Source organism: Myotis nattereri (assembly GCF_964212035.1).
Source record: "Myotis nattereri genome assembly, chromosome: Y".
NCBI lineage: Eukaryota > Metazoa > Chordata > Mammalia > Chiroptera > Vespertilionidae > Myotis > Myotis nattereri.
This window is the reverse complement of record NC_138094.1, coordinates 4,215,637-4,234,012: the sequence shown is the minus strand read 5'-3', so window position 1 is coordinate 4,234,012 and position 18,376 is coordinate 4,215,637. Positions and strand designations below refer to the sequence as shown.

The 18,376-nt window shown below is 45.6% G+C and overlaps 1 pseudogene across 1 annotated transcript in view; it reads left to right on the top strand.

Annotated features, from left to right (window-relative positions):
* Positions 1 to 18,376, top strand: part of LOC308512299 (lysine-specific demethylase 5D-like) — a 91,014-nt pseudogene that overhangs the window by 3,777 nt on the left and 68,861 nt on the right. Inside the window, exons 5-6 of the transcript in view lie at positions 9,678 to 9,830; positions 9,935 to 10,090. The product of the transcript in view is annotated as a lysine-specific demethylase 5D-like (transcript). The remainder of the gene's footprint in view (positions 1 to 9,677; positions 9,831 to 9,934; positions 10,091 to 18,376) is intronic.

Sequence of the window (18,376 nt, the reverse complement as noted above, 5' to 3'; positions counted from 1 at the left end):
TGTGTGGAAATTGAGTAAAAATATGAGCATATTAAGTTGGCATTCAGTAACATTTGTTGGAAAGTTGGAAGTACCCGATAAGGATACAAAATTTTTTGAAAATCGATCTTTAGACACTTTGGTTGTTAAGAATGGTATTGTTTACTTGGCAGAAAAGGTTTTCAAAATTCTTAAAAACTGTATGGTTAGGAATACAAATAAACAAAGTGTTTGTAGTTTCAAAACATTTAAAAGAAAAAAGTTATAAGTAAATTCTCCATAAAGCAGAAAAAAATGTAAATTTAGTATCCTATATAATAAAAGCCTAACATGCAAATTATCCTCTCCACCAAGAGTTTGACCAGGGGGCCATGCTGGCAGTGGCAGCAGGTGGCCGGCAAGGTGGGCGGAGGGGAGGAAGGCACTTCCAGCTGGCAGCCACTAGGGACCTGTGCACGTGCACTGGGCCTCTAGTAACAAATAAATTATAAGGAAAAACACATCTTCCTCACCTTATGCAGAAAGTATGCTGTTGTGGTCCAACCCCAGCAGATCCAGGGGTTCCTAAAGGTGTGGACGAAGTCGGCGAAGAAGGAATGACATGGAGGCAGCATTCAGTTGATCAGCATCATAGCCAGGTTCTCCTGCCAGGTTCTGTCTTTATTGTCCTGTTACATCTGTATTTATACCAATTGATTTTAATCCTACATTCTATTCCAAAGGTTAGGGTGTTTCTTATCTCCATTCCAAGGTTGCTCTATTGTTCTATTAAGCTACAAAGAAGTAAATGAAAGATTATCCTAAGTAAAGATTATGTAGCTTAAGCGTGATTGTTCGTAGTTAAAGTGATTAACTACCCCCCCCCCCGGACACTTAGTTAAGGGGTTTTATGGATTTATTCCCTTAGTCCTGTTAATCCCTAACTCCAGGGAAAAAATCCCCACCTGGGGAAACAACCTTTCTCAGAGAGGTGACCTTGGTTAAAACACATAGCGCTAAGAAGGGGAGCAAACATATCAAGAACAGTATGCCATATACACCAGGTCCCTTGAAACATATGCTGTGCAGATGTTTCTTCCCTGCAGCGACTGTGTCAAGCAGCAAGGAAGGACCAGCTTCCAGCAGTATGCAATACAGAATGAATAGTAAAATATATGAAATAAGAATAACCCTATGTTATCTCTTTTTTTTTGTTATTAATACTCATGGTAGGATACTTTTTTCCACTGATCCTTGGAAAGAATGGAAGGGAGGGAAGCAGGGGGAGAGAGAGAGAGAAACATCAATGTGAGAAACATATCAAGTGGTTGCCTCCCACACATGGCCTGGGATTGAGCCTGCAAACCAGTATGTGCCCTTGATCAGGAATCAAACCTGAGACCCTTCAGTGGAGGAGTCAACACCCTATCTAGTGAGGACACTAGCCAGGGCTCATTTCATTTTTTTTTATTATTATGATGATGAAAAACACAATTTTCCATTATTTTTTTTTCCATTATAGTTCACATTCAATGCAATTCTGTATTAGTTTCACAATATAGTGGTTAGACAAACATATACATTATAGAGTGGTCCCCCTAATATTTCAAGTACCTTCTTCAGCCCATACATAGCTATTACAATATTTCTTTTCCTCCATTGACCTTTCTCTGGCCACTCCCACCCACAAGCAAATGCCCTCAACCCTCCCCAGTGACTGTGTCCATTGGTAATGCTTATATGCATGCAAACAAGTCCTTTGGTTGATCTCTGACACACACCCCCTCCTCCTACCCTGCCTTCCCTTTGACATTTGATAATGCTTCTCTGCCTCTGGATCTATTTTTGTTCATCAGTTTATGTTGTTCACTATATTCCACAAATGAGTGATGGGATGTGATGTTTATCTTTCTGATTGTCTTTATTTCACTTAGCATATGCTCTCCAGCTCCATCCATGCTGTTGCAAATGGTAAGAGTTCTTTCTTCTTTTACAGCAGCATAGTATTCCATTGTGTAGATGTACCACAGATTTTTTAATCCTTTCATCTGCTGATGGGCACTTAGGCTGATTCCAAATCTTAGCTATTGTAAATTGTGCTGTATAAACATAGGGATGCATATGTCCTTTCTGATAGGTGTTTCTGATTTCTTGTGATATATTCCTAGAATTAGGATTACTGGGTCAAATGGAAGTTCCCTTTTTAATTTTTTGAGAAAACTCCATACTGTTCCCCACAGTGGTGCACTAGTCTGCATTCCCACCAGCAGTGCATGAGGGTTCCTTTTTCTCCACATCCTTTCCAGCATTTGTCATTTGTTGATTTGTTGATGATAGCCATTCCGAAAGGTGTGAGATGGTACCTCATTGTCGTTTCTATTTGCATCTCTCAGATGATTAGTGACTTTGAGCATGTTTTTATAAGTCTCTTGGCCTTGCTTATGTCTTGTTTTGAAAAGTGTCTATTTAGGTTCTTTGCCCATTTTTTTATTGGGTTGTTTATCTTCCCCTTGTTAAGTTGTAAGCGTTCTCTATAAATTTTGGAAATTAAACTCTTATCAGGGATGACATTGGCAAATATTTTCCCATACAGGGGACCATCTTGTTGTTTTGTTTATGATTTCTTTTGCTGTGCAGAATCTTTTCATTTTGATGTAGTCCCATTTGTTTATTTTTTCCTTAATTTCCATTGTCCTAGGAGCTGTATTAGCTGTATTGCTGCAACAAAGGTCTGATATTTTGCTGCCTGTGGTTTGTTCTAAGGTTTTTATGGTTTCCTGCCTTATGTTTAAGTCCTTTATCCAGTTTGAGTTTATTTTTGTGTATGGTGTAAGTTGGTGGTCTAGTTGTAATTTTTTGCATGTATGTTTTCCCAACACCATTTATTGAAGAGACGTCTTGATTCCAATGTATGCTCTTGCCTCCTTTGTCAAATATTAATTGAGCTTAACGGTTTGGGTCGATTTCTGGGTTCTCTGTTCTGTTCCATTGGTCTGTATTTCTGTTCTTGTGCCAGGACCAGGCAGTTTTGAGAACAGTGGCTTTGTAATATAGCTTGATATCTGGTATTGAGATCCCTCCTACTTGGTTCTTTTTTCTCCGGAATTGGCTGCTGTACATAGAAAACCCTAGAGAATCCATCAAAAAACTATTAGACTTAATGAATGAATTCGGCAATGTAGCAGGTTACTAAACTAACACCCATAAATCTATGGCTTTTTTATACACCAATAATAAACTTACAGAAAGAGAAACTAAAAAAGCAATCCCATTTACCATTGCAACAAAAAAATTAAGATACATAGGAATAAACTTATCTAAGGAGGTAGAAGACCAGTACTCAGAAAATTACAGGATGCTGAAAAAAGAGATAGAGGAAGACATAAACAAAAGGAAGAATATACCATGTTAATTGATTGATCGTATCAACATCATTTAAATGTCCTTACTAGCCAAAGCAATCTATAGACTCAGTGCAATCCTCATTAAAATGCCAATGGCATATTTCACAGACCAAGAACAAACTCCCCAAAAATTCATCTGGAATTATTTCTTTTTTAAAAAAAGCTTTTTAAAAGCTCTTTGTGCCCTGGCAGGTGGTTTCTCAGTGGTTAGAGTACCAGCCCACCTCACCTAGGTTCAATTCCCAGTTAAGAGCTCCTTGGTTGCTGGTTGGATCTCCAGGGCCAGGAGCAGGAGGCAACCAGTCAATGTGTCTCTCTATCACATTGATGTTTTTCTTTCTCTTTGTCCGTCTCTCTCTCTTCTTCCCTGTTCCCTCCCTCCACTCTCTTAAAAAAATATCAATGGAAAATATATCCTCAGGCAAGGATAAAAATAAATGAATAACTAAATAAATGGTATTTGCTTTGCTAGAAATCTATACATTAAGTAATATGTAATACTAGGTACCCAGTGCACAAATACTTGCACTTGAAAGGAACTGTGGGCTGCAAGGCTATAGTGGGCACAGGGGCGGGTCTCGGCCCATCCTCTGTGCCCCTGCCCATCCCCTCCTGCTGCATCCCCCTGTCCCCAGTCTGCCAGCAGCCCTGCTCCTGCGGCCACCACTCCCACATGCTGATGGCGCCAGCCCTGCTTGCACCCACTGTGGGTGTGGAGCAATTGGAACTGGTGGGAGCAAGTGGTGGCTGCTGGCCCCAGTCGCCCCTTAGGAGTAGAGGGAGGTGGAGAAGCCCTGAGGGGAGTTCGGAGCCCACAATCTCTGCTCACACCAGCTGATGGCAATGAGTGATCAGGGCTGGCATCAGGCACCAGCAACAGGTGTGAGTGGCAGCTCTAGGGCTGGCAGCTGATGTAAACGGGGTTTGTGCCAGCAGCAAATATGAGCGCCAGGTCAGGCTGCGGTGCACAGGAGTAAAGAATTTTCAGTAACCACCAGAGGCTTGCCCTGATGACAGCGACCAGCGCCCTGCTTTGGTCTGGCATCCCAGCTCACCTAATTCACCATCCTGCCACGGCCAACGCCTGCCATGTTCTGTGCTCTGCCACCTGCTGCTGACACCCACCATGTTCTGTGTGTGTCCCCTGGTAGTGCATGTCATAGCAACCAGTTGTTCGGTTGTTTAGTTATTCCACTGTTTGGTCTATTTGCATATTAGGCTTTTATTATATAGGATACTAGAGGCCTGGTGCACAAAAATTTGTGCACTCAGGGGTAGGGGGTCCCTCAGCCTGGCCTGTGCCCTCTTGCAGTCTGGGACCTCTCAGGGGTGACCACTTGCTGGTTTAGGCCTGCTCCCTGGGGGACTGGGCCTAAGCTGGCAATCAGGCATCCCTCTGGCAGCCCGGCAGCCCTCAGGGGATGTCCACTTGCCAGCAGGCAGCAAACGTAAGCTGCAGTCAGACATCTTTAGCGCTGCTGAGGAGGCAGGAGAGGCTCCCACCACCACCGCTGTTCTGGCAGCCATCAGCCTGGCTTGTGGCTGAGCAGAACTCCCCACTGTGAGAGTGCACTGACCACCAGGGGGAAGCTCCTGCATTGAGCATCTCCCCCATGGTGGTCAGTGTGTGTCATAGTGACCAGTCATTCCCAGTCGTTCTGCTGTTAGGGTCAGTTTGCATATTACCCTTTTACTATATAGGATGGAGGCCTGGTGCACGGGTGGGGGCCGGCTGGTTTGCCCTGAAGGGTGATCTGGATCAAGGTGGGGGTCCCGCTTGGTGCCTGGCCAGCCTGGATGATGGACTGATGGCTGTTTGCAGCTGGTCACACCCCCTTCAGGGTGGAGGTCCCCACTGAGGTGCCTGGCCAGTCTGGATGAGGGGCTGAGGGCCGTTTTCAGGCTGGCGGGCGAATGAAGCTCCCAGCCTCTTTTTTTTCTTTTATTTTTTTATTCTAGGATTTATTTACCTTCTATAGCTATCACTGGAGCTGAGCGCTGGCTCCAGCTCTGAAGCCCAGCTCCAGCTCTGAGGCTGTTGCCGGCTGAAAGCAGGTATCTGGGTTTATTTAGCTTCTATAATTGAAACTCTGTTGCCATCACTGGCGCTCTAAGCACTGAGCCCGCTGGTGGCTGAAAGCAGGTTTCTGGGGTTTGTTTAGCTTCCATAATTGCAACAATGTTGCATCTGGAGTTCAGAGCTGGGCCGCAGCAGGCAGGGAACCTTGGCTTCCTCCATTGCCGGGGCAACCAAGCCTCATGTTCGCTTCAGCTGCGTGGCTGCCGGCCGCCATCTTTGTTGGCAGTTAATTTCTATATCCTGCTGATTAGCCAATTGGAAGGGTGTTTGTCTATTATTAGATAGGATAATGTACATGGTAAAATTAACATAATGCATAATGAAAAATTACCCTATATAATAAAAGCCCAATATGCTAAGTTTTTGGTCGGCCATTCAACCAATCAAAGCATAATATGCTAATGATATGCTAAGGCTAATCAACCACTCGCTATGATGTGTGCTGACCAGAAAGGGGCAGACCGTTGACCAGTAGACAAGTTGCTATTATTTGCACTGACCACCATGGGGTAAACCTCCGATCAGTAGGTTGGCTTGCTGCTGGGGTCCAGCTGATCAGGAGTGAGCAAGATGGGCCTGACATGCCCTGGAGCCCTCCTGCAGACCCTCCCTAGCTGGCCAATACCCCATGTCCCTTCCTGGCTTTGATGGTACACTGATGGAGGTCCTTGGCTAGGTCTGTGACTTCTTGCAATCCGGGACCCCTCGGGGGATGTCAGAGAGCTGGTTTTGGCCTGATCCTGCAGGCCAGGCTGAGGGACCTCTGGTATATATATGATCCAAGATAATAAAAGGTAATATGCAAATCGACCAAATGGCAGAACAACTGGTCGCTATGACATGCACTGACCACCAGGTGGCAGACACTCAACACAGGAGCTGCCCCCTGGTGGTCAGTGCACTCTTGGAGGTCACGGGGGGGGGGGGGGGGAGGCGGGCAGTCCACAAGCTGGGCTGACAACTGGTAAGCACAGTGGTGGTGGTAGGGGCGCAAATGATGTCCCACTGTGGTTTAGGCCCACTCCTCCAGTCAGACATCCCCCAAGAGCTCCCGGACTGCTAAAGGGCGCAGGTGGGCTGAGGAGACCCCTATCCACACAATGAACCAGGCCTCTAGTATGTATGTATATCTCTGAAATTTTATTCTTGAACAGACTTATATTTTGAGCTCCAAATGTTTGTTTCTTTGAATTACCTCTTCTTGATCATTGGGAGATTATGTTTATTATGTTATTATGTCCCAGATTTTTTTTTTTTTTTTTTATGTTCAAGGTGCAGGAGCCCTAAAGGCAGAGAGTTGGCTTACCCCATTTGGAGTTTCACCACTGAGGTCCAGCAGAGAATAAGCAAGAATGGAGATGGTGAAAATCAGAAAAAGGATTTTATTTTATTTTTTTTTGTTTGTTTTTCGTTTTTTTGTGTGTTTTTTTAATTAAATCTTTATTGTTCAGATTATTACATTTGTTCCCCTTTTTCCCCCCCAGTAACTCCCCTCCTCCCAGTTCCCGCCCCACCCTCCGCCCTCACTCCCCACCCACTGTCCTCATCCATAGGTGCACTATTTTTGTCCAGTCTCTTCCCGCATCTCCCACACCCCTTTCCACGCCCCCAAGAATAGTCAGTCCATTCCCTTTCTATGTCCCTGATTCTATTATAATCAACAGTTCATTCTGTTCATCAGATTATTTATTCACTTGATTCTTAGTTTCACTTGTTGATAGATGCATATTTGTTGTTCATAATTTGTATCTTTACCTTTTTCTCCCTCTTCCTCTTCTTAAAGGATACCTTTCAGCATTTCATATAATCCTGGTTTGGTGGTAATGAACTCCTTTAGCTTTTCCTTATCTGTGAAGCTTTTTATCTGACCTTCAATTCTGAATGATAGCTTTGCTGGATAAAGTAATCTTGGTTGTAGGTTCTTGGTATTCATCACTTTGAATATTTCTTGCCACTCCCTTCTGGCCTGCAAAGTTTCTGTTGAGAAATCAGCTGACAGTCGTATGGGTATTCCCTTGTAGGTAACTGAGTTTCTTTCTCTTGCTGTTTTTAAGATTCTCTCTTTATCTTTTGCTCTTGGCATTTTAATGATGATGTGTCTTGGTGTGGTCCTCTTTGGATTCCTTTTGTTTGGGGTTCTCCGTGCTTCTTGGACCTGTAAGTCCATTTCTTTCACCAGGTGAGGGAAGTTTTCTGTCATTATTTCTTCAAATAGGTTTTCAATATCTTGCTCTCTCTCATCTTCTGGCACCCCTATAATTCTGATGTTGGTACGCTTGAAGCTGTCCCAGAGTCTCCTTACACTATCCTCGCATTTTTGGATTCTTTTTTCATTTTGCTTTTCCGGTTGGGTGTTTTTTGCTTCCTCGCATTTCAAATCATTGACTTGATTCTTGTGCTCCTCTGGTCTGCTGTCTGGAGTCTGTATAATATTCGTTATTTCAGTCCGTGTATGCTTAATTTCTAGTTGGTTCCCCAATATAAGATCGAGGGTCTCATTAGTTTTCTTGTAGATCTCATTAAGTTTATCGGCGGCTTCTAAACAGTTCTTGAGAGACCTTAAAAGTGTGGTTCTGAACTCTATATCTTCCATTGACAATTTTGTCCTTTTTCTTTGTCTCCGCATTTTGTTATGCTTCCTTGGTACACCCCCTAGTGGTCTTTGTTCGCAGTCGTATAGTTAAATCTTGATTGTTGTAGCTAATTCCAGGGAGGGTTTGACCTCCAGGCCAAGTGGCTATGAGAATCAGCTGTGTCAGCAGTGAGAGAACTTCTGTCCTCTAGGGAGGTGCTAATCTAGCCTTTGCCTGAGGCTATCAGGCAAATGCCTTTGTGCAGGGCTTGGGCGGGGCAGGTCGCACAGGATCAACAGGGTGGGCCGGAGAGAGCAGTTATGGCGACTCTCAATCCTGTCCCCAGGGGCTCTGCCTCTCTGAGTCCCAGCACCCGCTGCAAACCTCGGAGAGAAAGCTGCACTCGCTCTGACCGAAGCCAGACAGTCCCACTTCTCCCATTTGAGTCTGGGTCCCTAAAGACTCGCCCGGATCTGGAGCTCAGAGTCTGCGACTCCCTCCCGATTGAAAACGCCAACCGTGCCCTCCTCCACCAGCCCGCTCCGCGCACTCCACACCTCAGAATTTGACTTCAGCACTGCGCCTCCTCTGAGTGTCCGTATGCGTTTCTCTTTCCTCCTAGTTATAGGACTTCCACTCAGCCAGCGTTCCTGTGGTTCTGGGTGATCTATGTCCCAGATTGATCCTGTTTCTCATGGATGTTGTCAAATAACATGCATTATCATCTGAATAAGTTTGGGAATAAAGCAAAAGCACAAAATATGTGTGTTTGTATATGTGTGTAGAAAACCTATAAAAGTAAAAGTCAAGTTTTAAATGAAAAGTAGAAAGGTAATAGTGCTTTAATTTAAAAGTAGAACAAAAGCTGTGTGAAGAATAGATTTAAAAATGTGTCTCATGGTGTTCCAGTAAGAGATATATTGTGAAAATGTTGTAATATGATATATGTAATTTTTTATATAAAATGATTTTTTAATTTCTCAGGTCTGTCTGATTACATTTTGAGGAGAAAGGAGTTACTGTAATGATCTGAGTTCCAAACAGAATATTTTAATCTTTAACTCAATTGCAGAAATGGAATTGTTTATAATATATTAAATTCTCGAGCATAAATTATATACTTCATGATATTTACGCCTAGTAGTCTTGCAAACATAGGAATATTAATTCTATCATTTCCTTTATAACATTAAGACAGTTGAGAATAGGAATTAACCTCCCATATTTCTCTGTTCACTTGTTCCTGCTTAGCCATACTTTACTCCCCAGGTGAAATTACTAGTACACTGTAAACCTTTAAAAGTGGGTGGAGACATTTGATTGTTTTTTTTTTTTTTTATTCACATCTGAGGATGTGTTTATTGACCTAAATCAATAATTAGAGGCAGGAAAAGAAAGAGAGAAACACTGATGTGAGAGAGAAACATCCAGGGGTTGCTTCCCATATATGCCCCCACCAGTACCAGAACTTAAAACCTGGGTAAGTGCATTGGCTGAAAATCGAACCTGTGACCTTTCAGTAGAAGGGGATGACAGTCCAATCACAACTGAGCTGCGCTAGCTAGGGCAACAATTGATTGATTTTAATATGACCCCTTTTGCTTTTATGTTTCTATCGATAAAATTCATGTTTTTTGTGTTTTTTTTTAAATCTTTCAATAGCCTGTGCCCACAGAGGAGGATATTGAGAAGAATCCAGAATTGAAGAAGCTGCAGATCTATGGGGCAGGTCCCAAGATGATGGGCTTGGGCCTCATGGCCAAAGATAAGACTTTAAGGAAGAAAGGTGTGAAGCTTAATAGGCTGAATGATAACGTATGAGGGATAAAGTACTAAAGTATTGTGGGGGAGATGGTTTGTTAATCCTGATGGAGAATAGATCTTTTATTTTTTAAATTTTTTTCTGACCCTTTTAAAGAGATACCATATACCCCCACATTGTTATGATAAAGGAGGAACCAAGAGGAGATGGGAAAGTGATATCAACATTGTCCAAGAAGGCTTGAGTCAAAGCTTAAAGCCCTGCACCAAACATGACAATGTGGCTACGAAAGAATCACAGCAGTACCCAGTTTGTAAGGACTCATCTGTGATTTTTCTAGCAGTGTTTTTGAATTATTAGATCTGGATAGAATCTAAAAATTATTCCATACACCTTTCTTTGTCTTTCCTTCTATTTACTTCTGCAACTTTGTTATGAAGAGACTGATGGCCAGGAAAAAGAAGAAACATATTCAAGGTATTATAGTAGGGAGCAAAAGTTATATCACCTGTTTCTTAGAACTTTTCATCAAACTACTCTATGTTACATAATGGTGCCTCTCTTCTTTGATTGCTTACTTGTGTCATACATATATAATTCCCCCCCTCCTTTTTCTTAACTCTTTACCTAAAATATTTTTGAAATCTCTCAAATATTCTAGAGTTTCTACATTTTTATAAAATGATAAATCCCATTTCTTGATTATCTTCATTCCTTTCTGGCTGATTTGACTTTGTTTTAATAATGTTTGTTTGTCCCTTTCTATTCTGTAAATGGTGATGTTCCCAGAAATTTTATCCTTGAATAGCTTACTATTTTGAGTTCCACATGCCTATGTTTCTTATAATCATCTTCACCTGATCACTGAGATATTGTCTTTGTTACAATCAAATGTCCTCAGTTGATCCTATACTTCTGCTTTGGACTGTCACAGAACTTGTAATATAATTTGAGAGTCTATACTTTTTCTCCAACTCCTAAAACTCATTGATCCCTTGTTATTTTTATTGCAATACTAGATGCATAAAATCCATGCAAGGCTGGGCCCTTGCAGCCACAGCAGCTGCATCAGCCCTTGTGCTCTGGCTTCGTCCAGAAGTTTGTCTGAAGGTCATTTGGCTATCTGGTCTAATTAGCATATTACACTTTTATTATTATAGATAGGATACATACACTGGTATGCCCAGATTTCAGGATCCCCAAAAGGCCACCAGAGAGCCAGCAGAGTCCGATGCAAAAGCAAAAAGAGTCTTTACTCGAGCTAGCTCGAGCTCTCTGTCCATCACACTCGCCGACGCAGCGACAGGAGGCTGAGAGAGAGAGACCTGTGGGAAGAGGGATTTTATAGGGGGTTGGAATAAGGGGAGGAGAGAGGACTGTGGGCCCTGCCGATTGGCCAGGTGCAAGTCGGGGTCTTGTTACACAGGATGTGGTTGTGTCTATGGCATGCACTTCCCTTGATTGTCATTGGTTAGTTTAAAGAAATCCTAGGTGTGGCTAGCAGAGGCTTGGGCTTCTGGGAAGAAGCTCCTTGCTGAGCACATGGCTAATGGCTGCTGCCCCAAAATGGAGGATCCGGGGTAAGATGGAGGGTGTAGCCCTCGCCCTTTCATTCCCCCCTTGTCTTGAGACTTACAGACCCAATCATGGGTTGATTTGCATTTCTACTTCACCTTCTGCTGCTAGTGGCCTGTACTCGGTGTGTAGAACCATCATCTGCACAATCCCTACCTGCTCCTTGACAAACTGAACTAGACTGTTAATGATGCAGGGGCCAAGGGTCAACAGCAGCAGCAGGATTGTGAGGGGCCCGACGAGGGCTGAGATGAGGGTAATTAACCAAGGGGACCAGTTAAACAGAGACTCATACCAGGTCTGAGACTGCTCCCTTTCCAATTTTCACTTTTGTAGTCCCTCTCTTATAAGGGCCATGGATTCTTTTACAATCCCTGAGTGGTCAATGTAAAAACAACATTCCTGGGTCAATAGTGTACAACATCCCAACTTCCCTGCACTGATAAAATCGACGCTCCATTTGGTGACGAAGTCTTCCTGGATCACAGATGGGTCCGCTGACCGGACGTGAGTGTGATGGACCCAGGTCGCGATGTAATCTACGTTGAGAGCAGTGGGGGTCATCAGCACCACAGTGTAGGGACCCTTCCAACGTGGTTTGAGGGTCTCCCGGTGGTGCCTTCTGACGTAGACCCAATCTCCTGGTCTGTGCTGATGAGGAGTTGGTGTTGGGCCGGTCTCATAGATGGTGCGGAGGTGCGGCCAAATGGAGTCCTCTGGAGCCCTCTCAGGGAAAGATAGTTCTTGATTTTCAAATTCAGCAAAAAATTCAGCTTTAAGGTTAGGAATGATAGCGTGTGGCCTGCCGAACATGATTTCATAGGGAGTAAAGCCCAGGGTTTAGGGTGTTATGGGTTGGCTCAACGAGATAGACCACTGACTCAGAATTTAAATTTAAGAGCCTTTTATTAAGCTGGACAGCTGACCACAGCACCTATCTCACCCTCTGGGAGATTCAGAGCATGTGGCAGAGATCAAGGGTGCAGTATGATCCTTTATAGCAAAACAGTGTTAGAAAAAAATACAAAGCATTCCATTAGCTGTTCCTTAGAAGTTCATAGAAAGTTCATAAGAACAAAGGGGGGGTAAACAGAGTCACACCTGGCTGGAGCATATCATAACACATTGTTTTTCTAAGACAATCTAGCAATTTTTCTTCTATGGTTCCTAACCCTGACACAATCCTCCATACGTCAGTCCCCCGTCCCAGCACATTCAATTTCTCATGTCCCATTTCCTCCCCTTAGCACATTCTATAACATTCTGTAACCCTTCCATGCCGCAGTCCCTCACCCTAGCATATTCCCTACTGGTCTTATGCCCGAATCAAATCTTTGATTCAGTGCCCTTCTCTACGATATGAAATTGAGGAGGCATTTGGCAATGTAGGGGTCGAGCCACCGGGAAAGAGTTCAGCATTTGATGGTGAAGAATTGGGTTGGCCGCTGACATAGAGTCTTAGTTCCCATGTCTTTGTCCTTCCCATTGGTCAGTTCACCAGGTGAGAGGCATGAGGAGGACGGGGTTCCAATTTCCAGTGCCTCTTTCCTGCGACTTTGATGGCGGTTGGAGTGCTCAGCACCACCTGGTAGGGTCCATCCCATCTAGGTTGTGGCGCTTCACCCAGACGAGATCACCTGGAGAGAAGGCAGGCTGTGTTGGACTGGATCACAGCACGTCCTTCTCCCGTATGGCTCTCACCACCCGTTGTGCTGACATGGCGCTGCTCTGCAAAGCCTGTAAGGACTTAAGCAAATTTCGGGTAGACAGCCGGGCAATTTTTTCCTCCCTTAGGCGGGGAAGAAGAGGTGGCGGCCTGCCAAACATAATTTCAAAAGGGGTGAGTCCTTTTATATACGGAGTACATCTAGCTCTGAGGAGGGCAAAAGGAAGGAGACTTACCCAGTTTTCGCCAGTCTCTAATTTTAACTTAGTTAATGTTTTTTTAAGATCCGATTTATCCTCTCTACCTGTCCAGAACTCTGTGGTCTATAAACACAATGCAATTTCTAAGTAACTTTCAGGGCCTTAATTATGGATTGTAACTTTGGCGATAAACGCCGGGCCATTGTCGGACCCCATATATAGTGGTAGGCTAAACCGGGGGACAATTTTAGTGAGGAGTTTTCTAACTACTACCTGTGCTGTCTCTGCCTTGGTTGGATATGCCTCAGGCCAGCCAGAGAAGGTATTAATGAAAACCAGCAATTATTTATACCCTCCTTGTCCTGGTATCTCGGTGAAGTCCACTTCCCAGTGTTCTCCAGGGTTCTGACCTTGGAATCACTGTCCCGGCGCGGCGACAACAGGGAGCCCTTGATTCACCCGGGCACACACTTGGCACCCTCGAGCCAAGTCTTGGGATATTTTCTGGAGCCCTGGGATGTAAAATTCTCTTTCTAGTAGTTCTGATAGCTTTGTTCCCCCCAGGTGGGTGCTCTAGTGGGCCTGGGAAGCAATGGTCCACCCCAGGGCTTCTGGCACTATAGGCCTCCTGTCTGGCAGAATTAGCCATCCAGCCTCTCCTTCCTGGGCCCTTAGTTTCTCAGCTAGCCACTGCTCCTCTGGCAGATGAGTAGGCTTCTCTGGGAGACTTCGTGCTGGCAGGGCTACGAGAACTTCTAGGGACCCTACTGGTCTTTTAGCCACTTCCTTGGCCTCCTGTAAGGGCAGTGTGAGGAGATATATCCTTGCAGTCCCTGGGTAGGTCTGGCAGGACTAGTGCCGGGGCACTCACCAGGGCTTCTTAGATCTCCCCTGGCTCCTCCTCATGTCACTACTGCCACCCCGCATACCGCATACCGGGTACCTTCCTCTACAAAGCTGCTCCCTCCGGATTCTGCAGGGGCTGGTCCACAAGGTTCTCGCGGAGGGATGTGAGGGTAGTCAGTGTCTCCTCGCAGTCATGCAAAGGGGCCTCTCAGGGAGGAGTGTGGCAGGGTTCAAGGCAGCTGTTTTCAGGAAGCTGAAATGTTTGCTCTTTTTCCCTTTCCCACCAGAGGGCCTGAGTGAGTGCTATGAGTTCCACAAGGAAGTCCACCTTTTGGACCCCCACTGTCAGGGTTATTCTGGGCTCCTGGGGGCCAGCTGAGCCCCGACAACCCCAATCCACCTCCTCCACCAGCATGGGAGGGAGTCGGTTCCCCCGCACGTTCAGGGCACTCCCTTTTCCAATGTCCTTCCTTTCTGCAAAATGCACATTGATTTTCCCCAAGCCTGGGTTGGACTCCTTTTCTTCCGAGAGGCTTTTCTTTGCCCTTGTTGTCTCTCCGGCCCCTTGGGCCTCCCTCCTCGCTCAGGGCCAGGAGGACCTTGGCCATCCGGGTGTTTAAACCTGACATCGGGTCCTTCCGATTGTCAAAAACCTTCTGGGCCACCTCAACCCACTTAGAGATTGATTTCCCCTCAAAGCCTTCTAACTTCTGTCATTTTTTCTAATATTTGGGGCTGACTGGGAAACAAATGCAACATTGACAGCCCTCCGACTTTCCGGGGCATCGGGATTAGGCCCCTGGACTGTCTCTGTCATCTTAGAGAGGTTTGTGGATCTCCAAGCAGCAGCTCGGATGCCCTCTAATAGAATCTGGCGATACCGATCGAGAGCCTCCTTTCCCCTGTCACTATAGGGGTTCCAGTTGGGTTGCCTGGAGGGAAACATAGCCTTTAATCTGTACTAAAGGAGCTTTATTTCCTTATAGGGTCTTACATGTCACAGGACCTCACAGGGTCTGTAATTCCTGTAACAGAGGGCTAGTATTCATCACTTTATTAACCCCTTCTGTTCTAGACAGGCCTTTCCCATTTTCCTACAGTTGAGGTTTTATGCCACCCCTGACATGTGCATGGTCGCACAGGCCTGTAAGACAGCATACAGGTTGCTAACTGTCAACTCTTTCTCAATAGAAACCAAAATTTAATGGGTATTCTTCTTTGCCCACCTGGGCAACTGCCCTCTCGGCAGCTAGACACCCTTTACTTTTTGGGTTTACCCTACATAGCCTTCTTCCAGGACAGTTTACATATAGGCCAGTTATTCTTTCTAGCCACAAATACAGTTTGTCCAATTTCCTTAAAATGTATTCTGGCACAGGAGAAAGTTGTTTTGCTGTACATAGGTAGCTTAACCCCTATACAACTGAGCTTGGACCTCTGCCTAGCAAATTGCAGTCTATAAGTTCAATATGCAGCCTCCGGTCCTCCTAACCCAACGAGGTTTCAGCTAGTCTCTGAGTCAGACTCCTCCTCTCTTGGAGAATTTCAAAGTCCTGATGGCTCCCAGGTCCAGAGAGAGTGCTCTTAACTCTGTTTATTAGTTACAGGGCCCTGCTTTCCTTGTCTTCCCACCAGTCCCCTTTATGGCAGAGCAGCGACCAGGCCTCTTTGAAGGGAGTGTGCTGGAAGGGGATATCAGCCCCTCCTCTTCCAGGAGCAACAGGTACTAAACCCTTTCAGTACATTTGCAAGCAGGGAGCTTTTACTAGTTCTATCTGCAGTTTTCATAGATCTCAGGCTTGCTACTCTATTTCTGGGGCTGTAGGAAGGCTAGTACCAATCACTGGCTTATGGCTTAACTGCTGTAGCCTGCAAGCCAAAGGCCTAAGTACTTTCTCGCTGCTGCTGCTGCTGCTGCTGCTGCTTCTCTTTCTTTAGGGCCAATGCAGGCAGCTCAGGCATCCAGCCTCCCTTCTTTGATCATTCATTCCCCAATCTGGTCGGGAGCTGGGGAATAGCACCTTTATCTGCCTTACATCACCAGAGGGCTGCTTGTCTGGCCCCAGATCTATAGAGGGCCGGCCTGCCCTAGTGGCAACATAGGAACAGCAGGACTGGTGGATGTCGCAAGGTCCTGCAGGTTCTCCCCATCTCTCCCTGAAGGACCGGGGGAGCCTTTCCCTTCTGGGGCCCGGCCAAAAGAATTGTCTGTCTCTGTCCCAATTTTCCCCTCGGGAGGCATGCCCTTATCTACTGGGGTTTCTTGGACAATATGTCAACCTAAACCTGAATATAAGGAATTTGATCAGGATGCCTTGGGCGGCCGTATATGACATAATGGACCCGGTAGGCAGTGGTCAGATCAAAAGACCCTGCATCCGGCCACCCCTCCTGGAAAGTGGGCCACTCCCATTCACAGAATCGCTGTAAATCAAAAGCATTAACATTATAACTTTTAAATCTACCCCAGAACTTCAGTTTAATACAGTAAATTACAACCCAGGTAAGAGCAACTGATAGACAGAAATCTTTATTAACTAAGTAGGCTGATTCCCTTTAACAGTGAGCAAAAGACTCTGAGAAAAAATAATTCTCGCAGCTGCAAGAGGCTTTGAAGACTATTAAAGGGGCCAGCCCAAACGTTCAGCCAAGCGTATCAACAGAAAGCAGAATAAATCAAAGTAGCTTTTACTTTACACAGACCAGTAATGATTTACACTTTCTTAGTAGATCAGCCCAGGCTGGAGCTGTATCTAGTCCTCCTTCTCTGTAGTAATTTGGCTAGTCCCAAACAAACAAACTTTTTCCTGACCCCATTATGATTGGTGGTGAGAGACAGACAAGGGAGGGGGTGACCTGTTTTCACAGATCCTCACGCAGATTCCCGCCTGGCCGCGTCCCTTGGGAGCTTAGATTTGTCGTAGCTAAGGTGCACCCGTATAAACCCTGGACCTGGTCACCTCCACATGGGGATGAGTCACCGTTATGCCATATGACAAATCGCGGAACTGCAGGTTGGGGCCCACTCGGACTCCGTAACCGAAGTTGTGGAGCCACACAAAGGAGAGGAGAGGGCAGGCCCCCTCCCTCCACATTCACACACTTTCACCAGACATTCACTCAGAGTTTAAACAATCCACCCAATTCCTAACAATTTCCCAATTTCTGAGGGAGGTCTATAGCTTCCCGGGAGGTGATCAAGCTCCCCTTCCACTCACCCGGAGTGGGCCTGACTGATAGGGGGTCGACGAAGAAGATGACTGACCCTATCCCATTTGACAAAGACAAAGACAACAAAGAACAAAGACAAAATAAATCAGCCAAATGCAACCTAGGGTTGCCCGGAACCTGAAGCTTGCTCCTTGAAGTCCTGAAAATTTTCAAAAAACATTGCAGCAGGGTGTACACAGAAGCAGACAACTTTTTGACAATAAACACCAAGACAAACAAATACCAGACAGACAAACCCAGTGCAGCCTACAGCCGCACAAACCAGGGACCCCGGCCACCGTCGTGGCCGCGGGTCAGGACCAGGAGTACCGCTGCATCCAGCCCTCCATATAGGTCCTTCCGTGGGACGTCCCAATTCCTGTTTAACGACCGGTCCTTACCTCTATCGAGAGTCCAGGTGGCTCGGTTTCTGAATTGAAAGTTTTTGGGTGGACTGGAGGCCTCCTTGGTAGTCATTCTCCACAGGTGTGGGGTATCTTGCTGAGTGCCCGGCAACAAGTGGGGGAGAGCCTCCTGCCTTGAATAGGGGGTCCCTCTCACCCCTGCCAGGGGAGAGCCTCCTGCCCTAAACAAGGGGTCCCTCTCACCCCTGTCAGGGGAGAGCCTCCTGCCTTAAATAGGGGGTCCCTCTCCTCCCTGTCGGGGGAGAGCCTCCAGCCCTAAATAAGGGGTCCCTCTCCTCCCTGCCGGGTATCTCGCTGCGGGCCTCCAAATGTTATGGGTTGGCTCAACGAGATAGACCACTGACTCAGAATTTAAATTTAAGAGCCTTTTATTAAGCTGGACAGCTGACCACAGCACCTATCTCCCCCTCTGGGAGATTCAGAGCATGTGGCAGAGATCAAGGGTGCAGTATGATCCTTTATAGCAAAACAGTGTTAGAAAAAAATACAAAGCATTCCATTAGCTGTTCCTTAGAAGTTCATAGAAAGTTCATAAGAACAAAGGGGGGGTAAACAGAGTCACACCTGGCTGGAGCATATCATAACACATTGTTTTTCTAAGACAATCTAGCAATTTTTCTTCTATGGTTCCTAACCCTGACACAATCCTCCATACGTCAGTCCCCCGTCCCAGCACA